Below are 15,469 nucleotides of genomic sequence, written 5' to 3' on the forward strand. Positions count from 1 at the left end.
CTGCTGAAAACCCATACCAGGAATGGGGCTCTAACCCATGCGGACAAACGTCCATTGGATCTTAAGTCCAACGCCTTAACCACTCGGCCACCCTGGTGAGACCCAAGGATTTACTTTCTTCAACTACCTTTTTATGCTTGCTGCTGTAGCACCAGCTGTCCAGCAAGAGGTGATTGCAGAGTTAAAAGGCTTTTGCAGGAGGTTAAAAGTAATTGCTTATAACAAACACACTGTGTGACACCTAACTTTCTCCCACTCGGACTTTACCGTTAATTTTTATATTGGAGTTAGCTTAGTCACAATAAGGGGGTGAGCAAGGCAGGCACACTAGAGCATCTACTCCCTGGTGGTCTAGTGGCTAGGATTCGGCGCTTTCACCGCCGTGGCCCCGGTTCGATTCCCGGTCAGGGAAGATCCCTCTAAAGCATAGATTGCTTAATTTGTCTGTGTATCTTTTTTAAAAGAAGGTCTTTAAAAAGGCACCCCTCCCAATAGATGAAAGCGGAGGAATGGGGCTTGTTCTCCTGTGCCCCAGGTTGCTTTGCCCCCATTGACCTAAGCCACCTTTGTGCGCACGCAGTCCCCCACCCAGTCAGGTGCTCTATGTTGGCGTGAAGTGCAGTACCAGCTCAACAGAAAGGTAAATTGCTGGAAAACCCTGCTGTGATGCATACATCTACTTTGGAGCACTCTTCTCCTTTGCACTCTTGAATCGCTTAAGCGCAATGTATTCTTCCAGCAAGCTGAATAACGAGATAGGTGAGAGAAGGTGTACCAGCTGTCTGTGCGCCATCAGCAGCCACTAGGTGTCCCTCTTGGGTTTTCCCGGGGATCCTGATTGTGCAGGAATTCATCGGTTCAGTAGCAAGGGGGAGAGGATGGCCTGTGCCTGGAAGTGACAGGCAGTCTGGTGGCATCATTAGGATTAAGTTCCGATTCATATTTGCTGTAGAATAAAATATGTTTTCAGCCCCCATGAGTTTTGTCACTCGGAGAGCAGTGTATGAACTGTTGCTGCACGGCTCTGGGCTCCCTGGTGGTCTAGTGGTTAGGATTCGGCGCTCTCACCGCCGCGGCCCGGGTTCGAGTCCCTCTTCTGACCTTGAAAGCTTTTCCTTCCCGTAGGTCAGGGCTTCTCAAAATGAAGTTGCTTTTCTGACTCACAATTTGCCTAGCATGACGCAGTATCGCTCAAAATATGATTTTCGCAAGGTTCCTTTAGAGCTGCTTCCCATGGTGGGAGGCAAGGCTCTTGAGCAAGTGAGATCCTGTATTCCGAGGCGCGCTTCCTTTTGTAGGCTTCTGACCCCATGGCCTGTGGCAGGTAGTCCTCCTTTGACTGGGCCGCAGGCTTTGTCTCCAAATGGCGTCCTGGACCCACTGCAACCCACCTGTTTGCTAAAACGGAAGTCTGCCTCTGGGTAAGAAAAAGCTGAGCTGCACGTACGGAAAGCGGCAGAGGCCAGAGGCGGGGAGGGTGTGGCAAGGGCTGCCTGATTTGCATAGTGACCTGTTGCATCTTGGGAATGTACAGGCTTTGGAGCTTAACAGGTTCTGCAGGTGTCTGCCTGGCCTGAGAGATGCCTGTCTGGTGCTCCCCTCAGGACACACAGGCCTTCCATTCGAGCATGGAGGGTGAGGGACATGGGTCACCCTCATATACAGGGGTGTGGGCATGGGCAGGATAGGTTGTGGGGGACCCGTCAGGGCATTGCCCGTTTGGAAGCCCGTTCGGAAGGCGAGAGGAGGCGGGGCAGGAAACTCTGCTCAATTTCTTTCCCAGAGGCCTGTGGAGAACCCTTTGCACGTTTGGGCCAGCCGGGCCTGCATCAGCAGATCCTGCTCCACTGGGAAGGGAGAGCCTGTAGGCGTAAATCAAAAAAAGGGGAGAAATCTGCAAATTCTAGTGGCAGACCCATGTTGCCCAGGAAGCAATCAGTTTCTCCTGCTCCCTATAGTGGAAAAAGACATAGGAGGTGTATTTCTCTAGGCAGGGGCTCTGTGTAGATGGCACTTCATTGCTCTGGGAAGCATCCATGCTGGTAGAAGAGTAGCAGCAGACTCCACACCTGAGGCTTGAATGGGGACCGTTGGGGAGGGGCAGTGGGAGGCCGAGGAGGGCGGAGGAAAATGCTTTTCAAAAGCATCTGCACGTTCCTACAAACCTGCTGAAAACCCATACCAGGAATGGGGCTCGAGCCCATGCGGACAAACGTCCATTGGATCTTAAGTCCAACGCCTTAACCACTCGGCCACCCTGGTGAGACCCAAGGATTTACTTTCTTCAACTCCCTTTTTATGCTTGCTGCTGTAGCACCAGCTGTCCAGCAAGAGGTGATTGCAGAGTTAAAAGGCTTTTGCAGGAGGTTAAAAGTAATTGCTTATAACAAACACACTGTGTGACACCTAACTTTCTCCCACTCGGACTTTACCGTTAATTTTTATATTGGAGTTAGCTTAGTCACAATAAGGGGGTGAGCAAGGCAGGCACACTAGAGCATCTACTCCCTGGTGGTCTAGTGGCTAGGATTCGGCGCTTTCACCGCCGCGGCCCGGGTTCGATTCCCGGTCAGGGAAGATCCCTCTAAAGCATAGATTGCTTAATTTGTCTGTGTATCTTTTTTAAAAGAAGGTCTTTAAAAAGGCACCCCTCCCAATAGATGAAAGCGGAGGAATGGGGCTTGTTCTCCTGTGCCCCAGGTTGCTTTGCCCCCATTGACCTAAGCCACCTTTGTGCGCACGCAGTCCCCCACCCAGTCAGGTGCTCTATGTTGGCGTGAAGTGCAGTACCAGCTCAACAGAAAGGTAAATTGCTGGAAAACCCTGCTGTGATGCATACATCTACTTTGGAGCACTCTTCTCCTTTGCACTCTTGAATGGCTTAAGCGCAATGTATTCTTCCAGCAAGCTGAATAACGAGATAGGTGAGAGAAGGTGTACCAGCTGTCTGTGCGCCATCAGCAGCCACTAGGTGTCCCTCTTGGGTTTTCCCGGGGATCCTGATTGTGCAGGAATTCATCGGTTCAGTAGCAAGGGGGAGAGGATGGCCTGTGCCTGGAAGTGACAGGCAGTCTGGTGGCATCATGAGGATTAAGTTCCGATTCATATTTGCTGTAGAATAAAATATGTTTTCAGCCCCCATGAGCTTTGTCACTCGGAGAGCAGTGTATGAACTTTTGCTGCACGGCTCTGGGCTCCCTGGTGGTCTAGTGGTTAGGATTCGGCGCTCTCACCGCCGCGGCCCGGGTTCGATTCCCGGTCAGGGAAAAGTCCCTCTTCTGACCTTGAAAGCTTTTCCTTCCCGTAGGTCAGGGCTTCTCAAAATGAAGTTGCTTTTCTGACTCACAATTTGCCTAGCATGACGCAGTATCGCTCAAAATATGATTTTCGCAAGGTTCCTTTAGAGCTGCTTCCCATGGTGGGAGGCAAGGCTCTTGAGCAAGTGAGATCCTGTATTCCGAGGCGCGCTTCCTTTTGTAGGCTTCTGACCCCATGGCCTGTGGCAGGTAGTCCTCCTTTGACTGGGCCGCAGGCTTTGTCTCCAAATGGCGTCCTGGACCCACTGCAACCCACCTGTTTGCTAAAACGGAAGTCTGCCTCTGGGTAAGAAAAAGCTGAGCTGCACGTACGGAAAGCGGCAGAGGCCAGAGGCGGGGAGGGTGTGGCAAGGGCTGCCTGATTTGCATAGTGACCTGTTGCATCTTGGGAATGTACAGGCTTTGGAGCTTAACAGGTACTGCAGGTGTCTGCCTGGCCTGAGAGATGCCTGTCTGGTGCTCCCCTCAGGACACACAGGCCTTCCATTCGAGCATGGAGGGTGAGGGACATGGGTCACCCTCATATACAGGGGTGTGGGCATGGGCAGGATAGGTTGTGGGGGACCCGTCAGGGCATTGCCCGTTTGGAAGCCCGTTCGGAAGGCGAGAGGAGGCGGGGCAGGAAACTCTGCTCAATTTCTTTCCCAGAGGCCTGTGGAGAACCCTTTGCACGTTTGGGCCAGCCGGGCCTGCATCAGCAGATCCTGCTCCACTGGGAAGGGAGAGCCTGTAGGCGTAAATCAAAAAAAGGGGAGAAATCTGCAAATTCTAGTGGCAGACCCATGTTGCCCAGGAAGCAATCAGTTTCTCCTGCTCCCTATAGTGGAAAAAGACATAGGAGGTGTATTTCTCTAGGCAGGGGCTCTGTGTAGATGGCACTTCATTGCTCTGGGAAGCATCCATGCTGGTAGAAGAGTAGCAGCAGACTCCACACCTGAGGCTTGAATGGGGACCGTTGGGGAGGGGCAGTGGGAGGCCGAGGAGGGCGGAGGAAAATGCTTTTCAAAAGCATCTGCACGACCCTACAAACCTGCTGAAAACCCATACTAGGAATGGGGCTCGAACCCATGCGGACAAACGTCCATTGGATCTTAAGTCCAACGCCTTAACCACTCGGCCACCCTGGTGAGACCCAAGGATTTACTTTCTTCAACTACCTTTTTATGCTTGCTGCTGTAGCACCAGCTGTCCAGCAAGAGGTGATTGCAGAGTTAAAAGGCTTTTGCAGGAGGTTAAAAGTAATTGCTTATAACAAACACACTGTGTGACACCTAACTTTCTCCCACTCGGACTTTACCGTTAATTTTTATATTGGAGTTAGCTTAGTCACAATAAGGGGGTGAGCAAGGCAGGCACCCTAGAGCATCTACTCCCTGGTGGTCTAGTGGCTAGGATTCGGCGCTTTCACCGCCGTGGCCCCGGTTCGATTCCCGGTCAGGGAAGATCCCTCTAAAGCATAGATTGCTTAATTTGTCTGTGTATCTTTTTTAAAAGAAGGTCTTTAAAAAGGCACCCCTCCCAATAGATGAAAGCGGAGGAATGGGGCTTGTTCTCCTGTGCCCCAGGTTGCTTTGCCCCCATTGACCTAAGCCACCTTTGTGCGCACGCAGTCCCCCACCCAGTCAGGTGCTCTATGTTGGCGTGAAGTGCAGTACCAGCTCAACAGAAAGGTAAATTGCTGGAAAACCCTGCTGTGATGCATACATCTACTTTGGAGCACTCTTCTCCTTTGCACTCTTGAATCGCTTAAGCGCAATGTATTCTTCCAGCAAGCTGAATAACGAGATAGGTGAGAGAAGGTGTACCAGCTGTCTGTGCGCCATCAGCAGCCACTAGGTGTCCCTCTTGGGTTTTCCCGGGGATCCTGATTGTGCAGGAATTCATCGGTTCAGTAGCAAGGGGGAGAGGATGGCCTGTGCCTGGAAGTGACAGGCAGTCTGGTGGCATCATTAGGATTAAGTTCCGATTCATATTTGCTGTAGAATAAAATATGTTTTCAGCCCCCATGAGTTTTGTCACTCGGAGAGCAGTGTATGAACTGTTGCTGCACGGCTCTGGGCTCCCTGGTGGTCTAGTGGTTAGGATTCGGCGCTCTCACCGCCGCGGCCCGGGTTCGAGTCCCTCTTCTGACCTTGAAAGCTTTTCCTTCCCGTAGGTCAGGGCTTCTCAAAATGAAGTTGCTTTTCTGACTCACAATTTGCCTAGCATGACGCAGTATCGCTCAAAATATGATTTTCGCAAGGTTCCTTTAGAGCTGCTTCCCATGGTGGGAGGCAAGGCTCTTGAGCAAGTGAGATCCTGTATTCCGAGGCGCGCTTCCTTTTGTAGGCTTCTGACCCCATGGCCTGTGGCAGGTAGTCCTCCTTTGACTGGGCCGCAGGCTTTGTCTCCAAATGGCGTCCTGGACCCACTGCAACCCACCTGTTTGCTAAAACGGAAGTCTGCCTCTGGGTAAGAAAAAGCTGAGCTGCACGTACGGAAAGCGGCAGAGGCCAGAGGCGGGGAGGGTGTGGCAAGGGCTGCCTGATTTGCATAGTGACCTGTTGCATCTTGGGAATGTACAGGCTTTGGAGCTTAACAGGTTCTGCAGGTGTCTGCCTGGCCTGAGAGATGCCTGTCTGGTGCTCCCCTCAGGACACACAGGCCTTCCATTCGAGCATGGAGGGTGAGGGACATGGGTCACCCTCATATACAGGGGTGTGGGCATGGGCAGGATAGGTTGTGGGGGACCCGTCAGGGCATTGCCCGTTTGGAAGCCCGTTCGGAAGGCGAGAGGAGGCGGGGCAGGAAACTCTGCTCAATTTCTTTCCCAGAGGCCTGTGGAGAACCCTTTGCACGTTTGGGCCAGCCGGGCCTGCATCAGCAGATCCTGCTCCACTGGGAAGGGAGAGCCTGTAGGCGTAAATCAAAAAAAGGGGAGAAATCTGCAAATTCTAGTGGCAGACCCATGTTGCCCAGGAAGCAATCAGTTTCTCCTGCTCCCTATAGTGGAAAAAGACATAGGAGGTGTATTTCTCTAGGCAGGGGCTCTGTGTAGATGGCACTTCATTGCTCTGGGAAGCATCCATGCTGGTAGAAGAGTAGCAGCAGACTCCACACCTGAGGCTTGAATGGGGACCGTTGGGGAGGGGCAGTGGGAGGCCGAGGAGGGCGGAGGAAAATGCTTTTCAAAAGCATCTGCACGTTCCTACAAACCTGCTGAAAACCCATACCAGGAATGGGGCTCGAGCCCATGCGGACAAACGTCCATTGGATCTTAAGTCCAACGCCTTAACCACTCGGCCACCCTGGTGAGACCCAAGGATTTACTTTCTTCAACTCCCTTTTTATGCTTGCTGCTGTAGCACCAGCTGTCCAGCAAGAGGTGATTGCAGAGTTAAAAGGCTTTTGCAGGAGGTTAAAAGTAATTGCTTATAACAAACACACTGTGTGACACCTAACTTTCTCCCACTCGGACTTTACCGTTAATTTTTATATTGGAGTTAGCTTAGTCACAATAAGGGGGTGAGCAAGGCAGGCACACTAGAGCATCTACTCCCTGGTGGTCTAGTGGCTAGGATTCGGCGCTTTCACCGCCGCGGCCCGGGTTCGATTCCCGGTCAGGGAAGATCCCTCTAAAGCATAGATTGCTTAATTTGTCTGTGTATCTTTTTTAAAAGAAGGTCTTTAAAAAGGCACCCCTCCCAATGGATGAAAGCGGAGGAATGGGGCTTGTTCTCCTGTGCCCCAGGTTGCTTTGCCCCCATTGACCTAAGCCACCTTTGTGCGCACGCAGTCCCCCACCCAGTCAGGTGCTCTATGTTGGCGTGAAGTGCAGTACCAGCTCAACAGAAAGGTAAATTGCTGGAAAACCCTGCTGTGATGCATACATCTACTTTGGAGCACTCTTCTCCTTTGCACTCTTGAATGGCTTAAGCGCAATGTATTCTTCCAGCAAGCTGAATAACGAGATAGGTGAGAGAAGGTGTACCAGCTGTCTGTGCGCCATCAGCAGCCACTAGGTGTCCCTCTTGGGTTTTCCCGGGGATCCTGATTGTGCAGGAATTCATCGGTTCAGTAGCAAGGGGGAGAGGATGGCCTGTGCCTGGAAGTGACAGGCAGTCTGGTGGCATCATGAGGATTAAGTTCCGATTCATATTTGCTGTAGAATAAAATATGTTTTCAGCCCCCATGAGCTTTGTCACTCGGAGAGCAGTGTATGAACTTTTGCTGCACGGCTCTGGGCTCCCTGGTGGTCTAGTGGTTAGGATTCGGCGCTCTCACCGCCGCGGCCCGGGTTCGATTCCCGGTCAGGGAAAAGTCCCTCTTCTGACCTTGAAAGCTTTTCCTTCCCGTAGGTCAGGGCTTCTCAAAATGAAGTTGCTTTTCTGACTCACAATTTGCCTAGCATGACGCAGTATCGCTCAAAATATGATTTTCGCAAGGTTCCTTTAGAGCTGCTTCCCATGGTGGGAGGCAAGGCTCTTGAGCAAGTGAGATCCTGTATTCCGAGGCGCGCTTCCTTTTGTAGGCTTCTGACCCCATGGCCTGTGGCAGGTAGTCCTCCTTTGACTGGGCCGCAGGCTTTGTCTCCAAATGGCGTCCTGGACCCACTGCAACCCACCTGTTTGCTAAAACGGAAGTCTGCCTCTGGGTAAGAAAAAGCTGAGCTGCACGTACGGAAAGCGGCAGAGGCCAGAGGCGGGGAGGGTGTGGCAAGGGCTGCCTGATTTGCATAGTGACCTGTTGCATCTTGGGAATGTACAGGCTTTGGAGCTTAACAGGTACTGCAGGTGTCTGCCTGGCCTGAGAGATGCCTGTCTGGTGCTCCCCTCAGGACACACAGGCCTTCCATTCGAGCATGGAGGGTGAGGGACATGGGTCACCCTCATATACAGGGGTGTGGGCATGGGCAGGATAGGTTGTGGGGGACCCGTCAGGGCATTGCCCGTTTGGAAGCCCGTTCGGAAGGCGAGAGGAGGCGGGGCAGGAAACTCTGCTCAATTTCTTTCCCAGAGGCCTGTGGAGAACCCTTTGCACGTTTGGGCCAGCCGGGCCTGCATCAGCAGATCCTGCTCCACTGGGAAGGGAGAGCCTGTAGGCGTAAATCAAAAAAAGGGGAGAAATCTGCAAATTCTAGTGGCAGACCCATGTTGCCCAGGAAGCAATCAGTTTCTCCTGCTCCCTATAGTGGAAAAAGACATAGGAGGTGTATTTCTCTAGGCAGGGGCTCTGTGTAGATGGCACTTCATTGCTCTGGGAAGCATCCATGCTGGTAGAAGAGTAGCAGCAGACTCCACACCTGAGGCTTGAATGGGGACCGTTGGGGAGGGGCAGTGGGAGGCCGAGGAGGGCGGAGGAAAATGCTTTTCAAAAGCATCTGCACGTTCCTACAAACCTGCTGAAAACCCATACCAGGAATGGGGCTCTAACCCATGCGGACAAACGTCCATTGGATCTTAAGTCCAACGCCTTAACCACTCGGCCACCCTGGTGAGACCCAAGGATTTACTTTCTTCAACTACCTTTTTATGCTTGCTGCTGTAGCACCAGCTGTCCAGCAAGAGGTGATTGCAGAGTTAAAAGGCTTTTGCAGGAGGTTAAAAGTAATTGCTTATAACAAACACACTGTGTGACACCTAACTTTCTCCCACTCGGACTTTACCGTTAATTTTTATATTGGAGTTAGCTTAGTCACAATAAGGGGGTGAGCAAGGCAGGCACACTAGAGCATCTACTCCCTGGTGGTCTAGTGGCTAGGATTCGGCGCTTTCACCGCCGTGGCCCCGGTTCGATTCCTGGTCAGGGAAGATCCCTCTAAAGCATAGATTGCTTAATTTGTCTGTGTATCTTTTTTAAAAGAAGGTCTTTAAAAAGGCACCCCTCCCAATAGATGAAAGCGGAGGAATGGGGCTTGTTCTCCTGTGCCCCAGGTTGCTTTGCCCCCATTGACCTAAGCCACCTTTGTGCGCACGCAGTCCCCCACCCAGTCAGGTGCTCTATGTTGGCGTGAAGTGCAGTACCAGCTCAACAGAAAGGTAAATTGCTGGAAAACCCTGCTGTGATGCATACATCTACTTTGGAGCACTCTTCTCCTTTGCACTCTTGAATCGCTTAAGCGCAATGTATTCTTCCAGCAAGCTGAATAACGAGATAGGTGAGAGAAGGTGTACCAGCTGTCTGTGCGCCATCAGCAGCCACTAGGTGTCCCTCTTGGGTTTTCCCGGGGATCCTGATTGTGCAGGAATTCATCGGTTCAGTAGCAAGGGGGAGAGGATGGCCTGTGCCTGGAAGTGACAGGCAGTCTGGTGGCATCATTAGGATTAAGTTCCGATTCATATTTGCTGTAGAATAAAATATGTTTTCAGCCCCCATGAGTTTTGTCACTCGGAGAGCAGTGTATGAACTGTTGCTGCACGGCTCTGGGCTCCCTGGTGGTCTAGTGGTTAGGATTCGGCGCTCTCACCGCCGCGGCCCGGGTTCGAGTCCCTCTTCTGACCTTGAAAGCTTTTCCTTCCCGTAGGTCAGGGCTTCTCAAAATGAAGTTGCTTTTCTGACTCACAATTTGCCTAGCATGACGCAGTATCGCTCAAAATATGATTTTCGCAAGGTTCCTTTAGAGCTGCTTCCCATGGTGGGAGGCAAGGCTCTTGAGCAAGTGAGATCCTGTATTCCGAGGCGCGCTTCCTTTTGTAGGCTTCTGACCCCATGGCCTGTGGCAGGTAGTCCTCCTTTGACTGGGCCGCAGGCTTTGTCTCCAAATGGCGTCCTGGACCCACTGCAACCCACCTGTTTGCTAAAACGGAAGTCTGCCTCTGGGTAAGAAAAAGCTGAGCTGCACGTACGGAAAGCGGCAGAGGCCAGAGGCGGGGAGGGTGTGGCAAGGGCTGCCTGATTTGCATAGTGACCTGTTGCATCTTGGGAATGTACAGGCTTTGGAGCTTAACAGGTTCTGCAGGTGTCTGCCTGGCCTGAGAGATGCCTGTCTGGTGCTCCCCTCAGGACACACAGGCCTTCCATTCGAGCATGGAGGGTGAGGGACATGGGTCACCCTCATATACAGGGGTGTGGGCATGGGCAGGATAGGTTGTGGGGGACCCGTCAGGGCATTGCCCGTTTGGAAGCCCGTTCGGAAGGCGAGAGGAGGCGGGGCAGGAAACTCTGCTCAATTTCTTTCCCAGAGGCCTGTGGAGAACCCTTTGCACGTTTGGGCCAGCCGGGCCTGCATCAGCAGATCCTGCTCCACTGGGAAGGGAGAGCCTGTAGGCGTAAATCAAAAAAAGGGGAGAAATCTGCAAATTCTAGTGGCAGACCCATGTTGCCCAGGAAGCAATCAGTTTCTCCTGCTCCCTATAGTGGAAAAAGACATAGGAGGTGTATTTCTCTAGGCAGGGGCTCTGTGTAGATGGCACTTCATTGCTCTGGGAAGCATCCATGCTGGTAGAAGAGTAGCAGCAGACTCCACACCTGAGGCTTGAATGGGGACCGTTGGGGAGGGGCAGTGGGAGGCCGAGGAGGGCGGAGGAAAATGCTTTTCAAAAGCATCTGCACGTTCCTACAAACCTGCTGAAAACCCATACCAGGAATGGGGCTCTAACCCATGCGGACAAACGTCCATTGGATCTTAAGTCCAACGCCTTAACCACTCGGCCACCCTGGTGAGACCCAAGGATTTACTTTCTTCAACTACCTTTTTATGCTTGCTGCTGTAGCACCAGCTGTCCAGCAAGAGGTGATTGCAGAGTTAAAAGGCTTTTGCAGGAGGTTAAAAGTAATTGCTTATAACAAACACACTGTGTGACACCTAACTTTCTCCCACTCGGACTTTACCGTTAATTTTTATATTGGAGTTAGCTTAGTCACAATAAGGGGGTGAGCAAGGCAGGCACACTAGAGCATCTACTCCCTGGTGGTCTAGTGGCTAGGATTCGGCGCTTTCACCGCCGTGGCCCCGGTTCGATTCCCGGTCAGGGAAGATCCCTCTAAAGCATAGATTGCTTAATTTGTCTGTGTATCTTTTTTAAAAGAAGGTCTTTAAAAAGGCACCCCTCCCAATAGATGAAAGCGGAGGAATGGGGCTTGTTCTCCTGTGCCCCAGGTTGCTTTGCCCCCATTGACCTAAGCCACCTTTGTGCGCACGCAGTCCCCCACCCAGTCAGGTGCTCTATGTTGGCGTGAAGTGCAGTACCAGCTCAACAGAAAGGTAAATTGCTGGAAAACCCTGCTGTGATGCATACATCTACTTTGGAGCACTCTTCTCCTTTGCACTCTTGAATCGCTTAAGCGCAATGTATTCTTCCAGCAAGCTGAATAACGAGATAGGTGAGAGAAGGTGTACCAGCTGTCTGTGCGCCATCAGCAGCCACTAGGTGTCCCTCTTGGGTTTTCCCGGGGATCCTGATTGTGCAGGAATTCATCGGTTCAGTAGCAAGGGGGAGAGGATGGCCTGTGCCTGGAAGTGACAGGCAGTCTGGTGGCATCATTAGGATTAAGTTCCGATTCATATTTGCTGTAGAATAAAATATGTTTTCAGCCCCCATGAGTTTTGTCACTCGGAGAGCAGTGTATGAACTGTTGCTGCACGGCTCTGGGCTCCCTGGTGGTCTAGTGGTTAGGATTCGGCGCTCTCACCGCCGCGGCCCGGGTTCGAGTCCCTCTTCTGACCTTGAAAGCTTTTCCTTCCCGTAGGTCAGGGCTTCTCAAAATGAAGTTGCTTTTCTGACTCACAATTTGCCTAGCATGACGCAGTATCGCTCAAAATATGATTTTCGCAAGGTTCCTTTAGAGCTGCTTCCCATGGTGGGAGGCAAGGCTCTTGAGCAAGTGAGATCCTGTATTCCGAGGCGCGCTTCCTTTTGTAGGCTTCTGACCCCATGGCCTGTGGCAGGTAGTCCTCCTTTGACTGGGCCGCAGGCTTTGTCTCCAAATGGCGTCCTGGACCCACTGCAACCCACCTGTTTGCTAAAACGGAAGTCTGCCTCTGGGTAAGAAAAAGCTGAGCTGCACGTACGGAAAGCGGCAGAGGCCAGAGGCGGGGAGGGTGTGGCAAGGGCTGCCTGATTTGCATAGTGACCTGTTGCATCTTGGGAATGTACAGGCTTTGGAGCTTAACAGGTTCTGCAGGTGTCTGCCTGGCCTGAGAGATGCCTGTCTGGTGCTCCCCTCAGGACACACAGGCCTTCCATTCGAGCATGGAGGGTGAGGGACATGGGTCACCCTCATATACAGGGGTGTGGGCATGGGCAGGATAGGTTGTGGGGGACCCGTCAGGGCATTGCCCGTTTGGAAGCCCGTTCGGAAGGCGAGAGGAGGCGGGGCAGGAAACTCTGCTCAATTTCTTTCCCAGAGGCCTGTGGAGAACCCTTTGCACGTTTGGGCCAGCCGGGCCTGCATCAGCAGATCCTGCTCCACTGGGAAGGGAGAGCCTGTAGGCGTAAATCAAAAAAAGGGGAGAAATCTGCAAATTCTAGTGGCAGACCCATGTTGCCCAGGAAGCAATCAGTTTCTCCTGCTCCCTATAGTGGAAAAAGACATAGGAGGTGTATTTCTCTAGGCAGGGGCTCTGTGTAGATGGCACTTCATTGCTCTGGGAAGCATCCATGCTGGTAGAAGAGTAGCAGCAGACTCCACACCTGAGGCTTGAATGGGGACCGTTGGGGAGGGGCAGTGGGAGGCCGAGGAGGGCGGAGGAAAATGCTTTTCAAAAGCATCTGCACGTTCCTACAAACCTGCTGAAAACCCATACCAGGAATGGGGCTCGAGCCCATGCGGACAAACGTCCATTGGATCTTAAGTCCAACGCCTTAACCACTCGGCCACCCTGGTGAGACCCAAGGATTTACTTTCTTCAACTCCCTTTTTATGCTTGCTGCTGTAGCACCAGCTGTCCAGCAAGAGGTGATTGCAGAGTTAAAAGGCTTTTGCAGGAGGTTAAAAGTAATTGCTTATAACAAACACACTGTGTGACACCTAACTTTCTCCCACTCGGACTTTACCGTTAATTTTTATATTGGAGTTAGCTTAGTCACAATAAGGGGGTGAGCAAGGCAGGCACACTAGAGCATCTACTCCCTGGTGGTCTAGTGGCTAGGATTCGGCGCTTTCACCGCCGCGGCCCGGGTTCGATTCCCGGTCAGGGAAGATCCCTCTAAAGCATAGATTGCTTAATTTGTCTGTGTATCTTTTTTAAAAGAAGGTCTTTAAAAAGGCACCCCTCCCAATAGATGAAAGCGGAGGAATGGGGCTTGTTCTCCTGTGCCCCAGGTTGCTTTGCCCCCATTGACCTAAGCCACCTTTGTGCGCACGCAGTCCCCCACCCAGTCAGGTGCTCTATGTTGGCGTGAAGTGCAGTACCAGCTCAACAGAAAGGTAAATTGCTGGAAAACCCTGCTGTGATGCATACATCTACTTTGGAGCACTCTTCTCCTTTGCACTCTTGAATGGCTTAAGCGCAATGTATTCTTCCAGCAAGCTGAATAACGAGATAGGTGAGAGAAGGTGTACCAGCTGTCTGTGCGCCATCAGCAGCCACTAGGTGTCCCTCTTGGGTTTTCCCGGGGATCCTGATTGTGCAGGAATTCATCGGTTCAGTAGCAAGGGGGAGAGGATGGCCTGTGCCTGGAAGTGACAGGCAGTCTGGTGGCATCATGAGGATTAAGTTCCGATTCATATTTGCTGTAGAATAAAATATGTTTTCAGCCCCCATGAGCTTTGTCACTCGGAGAGCAGTGTATGAACTTTTGCTGCACGGCTCTGGGCTCCCTGGTGGTCTAGTGGTTAGGATTCGGCGCTCTCACCGCCGCGGCCCGGGTTCGATTCCCGGTCAGGGAAAAGTCCCTCTTCTGACCTTGAAAGCTTTTCCTTCCCGTAGGTCAGGGCTTCTCAAAATGAAGTTGCTTTTCTGACTCACAATTTGCCTAGCATGACGCAGTATCGCTCAAAATATGATTTTCGCAAGGTTCCTTTAGAGCTGCTTCCCATGGTGGGAGGCAAGGCTCTTGAGCAAGTGAGATCCTGTATTCCGAGGCGCGCTTCCTTTTGTAGGCTTCTGACCCCATGGCCTGTGGCAGGTAGTCCTCCTTTGACTGGGCCGCAGGCTTTGTCTCCAAATGGCGTCCTGGACCCACTGCAACCCACCTGTTTGCTAAAACGGAAGTCTGCCTCTGGGTAAGAAAAAGCTGAGCTGCACGTACGGAAAGCGGCAGAGGCCAGAGGCGGGGAGGGTGTGGCAAGGGCTGCCTGATTTGCATAGTGACCTGTTGCATCTTGGGAATGTACAGGCTTTGGAGCTTAACAGGTACTGCAGGTGTCTGCCTGGCCTGAGAGATGCCTGTCTGGTGCTCCCCTCAGGACACACAGGCCTTCCATTCGAGCATGGAGGGTGAGGGACATGGGTCACCCTCATATACAGGGGTGTGGGCATGGGCAGGATAGGTTGTGGGGGACCCGTCAGGGCATTGCCCGTTTGGAAGCCCGTTCGGAAGGCGAGAGGAGGCGGGGCAGGAAACTCTGCTCAATTTCTTTCCCAGAGGCCTGTGGAGAACCCTTTGCACGTTTGGGCCAGCCGGGCCTGCATCAGCAGATCCTGCTCCACTGGGAAGGGAGAGCCTGTAGGCGTAAATCAAAAAAAGGGGAGAAATCTGCAAATTCTAGTGGCAGACCCATGTTGCCCAGGAAGCAATCAGTTTCTCCTGCTCCCTATAGTGGAAAAAGACATAGGAGGTGTATTTCTCTAGGCAGGGGCTCTGTGTAGATGGCACTTCATTGCTCTGGGAAGCATCCATGCTGGTAGAAGAGTAGCAGCAGACTCCACACCTGAGGCTTGAATGGGGACCGTTGGGGAGGGGCAGTGGGAGGCCGAGGAGGGCGGAGGAAAATGCTTTTCAAAAGCATCTGCACGTTCCTACAAACCTGCTGAAAACCCATACCAGGAATGGGGCTCTAACCCATGCGGACAAACGTCCATTGGATCTTAAGTCCAACGCCTTAACCACTCGGCCACCCTGGTGAGACCCAAGGATTTACTTTCTTCAACTACCTTTTTATGCTTGCTGCTGTAGCACCAGCTGTCCAGCAAGAGGTGATTGCAGAGTTAAAAGGCTTTTGCAGGAGGTTAAAAGTAATTGCTTATAACAAACACACTGTGTGACACCTAACTTTCTCCCACTCGGACT

The 15,469-nt window shown here is 52.2% G+C and overlaps 18 non-coding genes across 18 annotated transcripts; 10 read left to right on the forward strand and 8 right to left on the reverse strand.

The window, feature by feature from the left end:
* Positions 1–14: 14 nt before the first annotated feature.
* Positions 15–97, reverse strand: TRNAL-UAA (transfer RNA leucine (anticodon UAA)). The gene has a single exon. It is a non-coding gene; the product is annotated as a tRNA-Leu (tRNA).
* Positions 98–340: 243 nt separating this feature from the next.
* Positions 341–412, forward strand: TRNAE-UUC (transfer RNA glutamic acid (anticodon UUC)). Its single transcript has one exon. It is a non-coding gene; the product is annotated as a tRNA-Glu (tRNA).
* A 1,767-nt stretch (positions 413–2,179) lies between these two features.
* TRNAL-UAA (transfer RNA leucine (anticodon UAA)) lies at positions 2,180–2,262 on the reverse strand. The gene has a single exon. It is a non-coding gene; the product is annotated as a tRNA-Leu (tRNA).
* A 243-nt stretch (positions 2,263–2,505) lies between these two features.
* On the forward strand, positions 2,506–2,577 carry TRNAE-UUC (transfer RNA glutamic acid (anticodon UUC)). The gene has a single exon. It is a non-coding gene; the product is annotated as a tRNA-Glu (tRNA).
* A 618-nt stretch (positions 2,578–3,195) lies between these two features.
* Positions 3,196–3,267, forward strand: TRNAE-CUC (transfer RNA glutamic acid (anticodon CUC)). The gene has a single exon. It is a non-coding gene; the product is annotated as a tRNA-Glu (tRNA).
* Positions 3,268–4,361: 1,094 nt separating this feature from the next.
* On the reverse strand, positions 4,362–4,444 carry TRNAL-UAA (transfer RNA leucine (anticodon UAA)). Its single transcript has one exon. It is a non-coding gene; the product is annotated as a tRNA-Leu (tRNA).
* A 243-nt stretch (positions 4,445–4,687) lies between these two features.
* TRNAE-UUC (transfer RNA glutamic acid (anticodon UUC)) lies at positions 4,688–4,759 on the forward strand. Its single transcript has one exon. It is a non-coding gene; the product is annotated as a tRNA-Glu (tRNA).
* A 1,767-nt stretch (positions 4,760–6,526) lies between these two features.
* TRNAL-UAA (transfer RNA leucine (anticodon UAA)) lies at positions 6,527–6,609 on the reverse strand. The gene has a single exon. It is a non-coding gene; the product is annotated as a tRNA-Leu (tRNA).
* A 243-nt stretch (positions 6,610–6,852) lies between these two features.
* Positions 6,853–6,924, forward strand: TRNAE-UUC (transfer RNA glutamic acid (anticodon UUC)). The gene has a single exon. It is a non-coding gene; the product is annotated as a tRNA-Glu (tRNA).
* Positions 6,925–7,542: 618 nt separating this feature from the next.
* TRNAE-CUC (transfer RNA glutamic acid (anticodon CUC)) lies at positions 7,543–7,614 on the forward strand. The gene has a single exon. It is a non-coding gene; the product is annotated as a tRNA-Glu (tRNA).
* A 1,094-nt stretch (positions 7,615–8,708) lies between these two features.
* TRNAL-UAA (transfer RNA leucine (anticodon UAA)) lies at positions 8,709–8,791 on the reverse strand. Its single transcript has one exon. It is a non-coding gene; the product is annotated as a tRNA-Leu (tRNA).
* Positions 8,792–9,034: 243 nt separating this feature from the next.
* On the forward strand, positions 9,035–9,106 carry TRNAE-UUC (transfer RNA glutamic acid (anticodon UUC)). The gene has a single exon. It is a non-coding gene; the product is annotated as a tRNA-Glu (tRNA).
* A 1,767-nt stretch (positions 9,107–10,873) lies between these two features.
* Positions 10,874–10,956, reverse strand: TRNAL-UAA (transfer RNA leucine (anticodon UAA)). Its single transcript has one exon. It is a non-coding gene; the product is annotated as a tRNA-Leu (tRNA).
* Positions 10,957–11,199: 243 nt separating this feature from the next.
* On the forward strand, positions 11,200–11,271 carry TRNAE-UUC (transfer RNA glutamic acid (anticodon UUC)). The gene has a single exon. It is a non-coding gene; the product is annotated as a tRNA-Glu (tRNA).
* A 1,767-nt stretch (positions 11,272–13,038) lies between these two features.
* TRNAL-UAA (transfer RNA leucine (anticodon UAA)) lies at positions 13,039–13,121 on the reverse strand. Its single transcript has one exon. It is a non-coding gene; the product is annotated as a tRNA-Leu (tRNA).
* Positions 13,122–13,364: 243 nt separating this feature from the next.
* Positions 13,365–13,436, forward strand: TRNAE-UUC (transfer RNA glutamic acid (anticodon UUC)). The gene has a single exon. It is a non-coding gene; the product is annotated as a tRNA-Glu (tRNA).
* A 618-nt stretch (positions 13,437–14,054) lies between these two features.
* Positions 14,055–14,126, forward strand: TRNAE-CUC (transfer RNA glutamic acid (anticodon CUC)). Its single transcript has one exon. It is a non-coding gene; the product is annotated as a tRNA-Glu (tRNA).
* Positions 14,127–15,220: 1,094 nt separating this feature from the next.
* On the reverse strand, positions 15,221–15,303 carry TRNAL-UAA (transfer RNA leucine (anticodon UAA)). The gene has a single exon. It is a non-coding gene; the product is annotated as a tRNA-Leu (tRNA).
* Between the last annotated feature and the right edge of the window lie 166 nt (positions 15,304–15,469).

This window comes from Lissotriton vulgaris, chromosome 4_1 (assembly GCF_964263255.1).
Source record: "Lissotriton vulgaris chromosome 4_1, aLisVul1.2, whole genome shotgun sequence".
Classification (NCBI taxonomy): Eukaryota; Metazoa; Chordata; class Amphibia; order Caudata; family Salamandridae; genus Lissotriton; species Lissotriton vulgaris.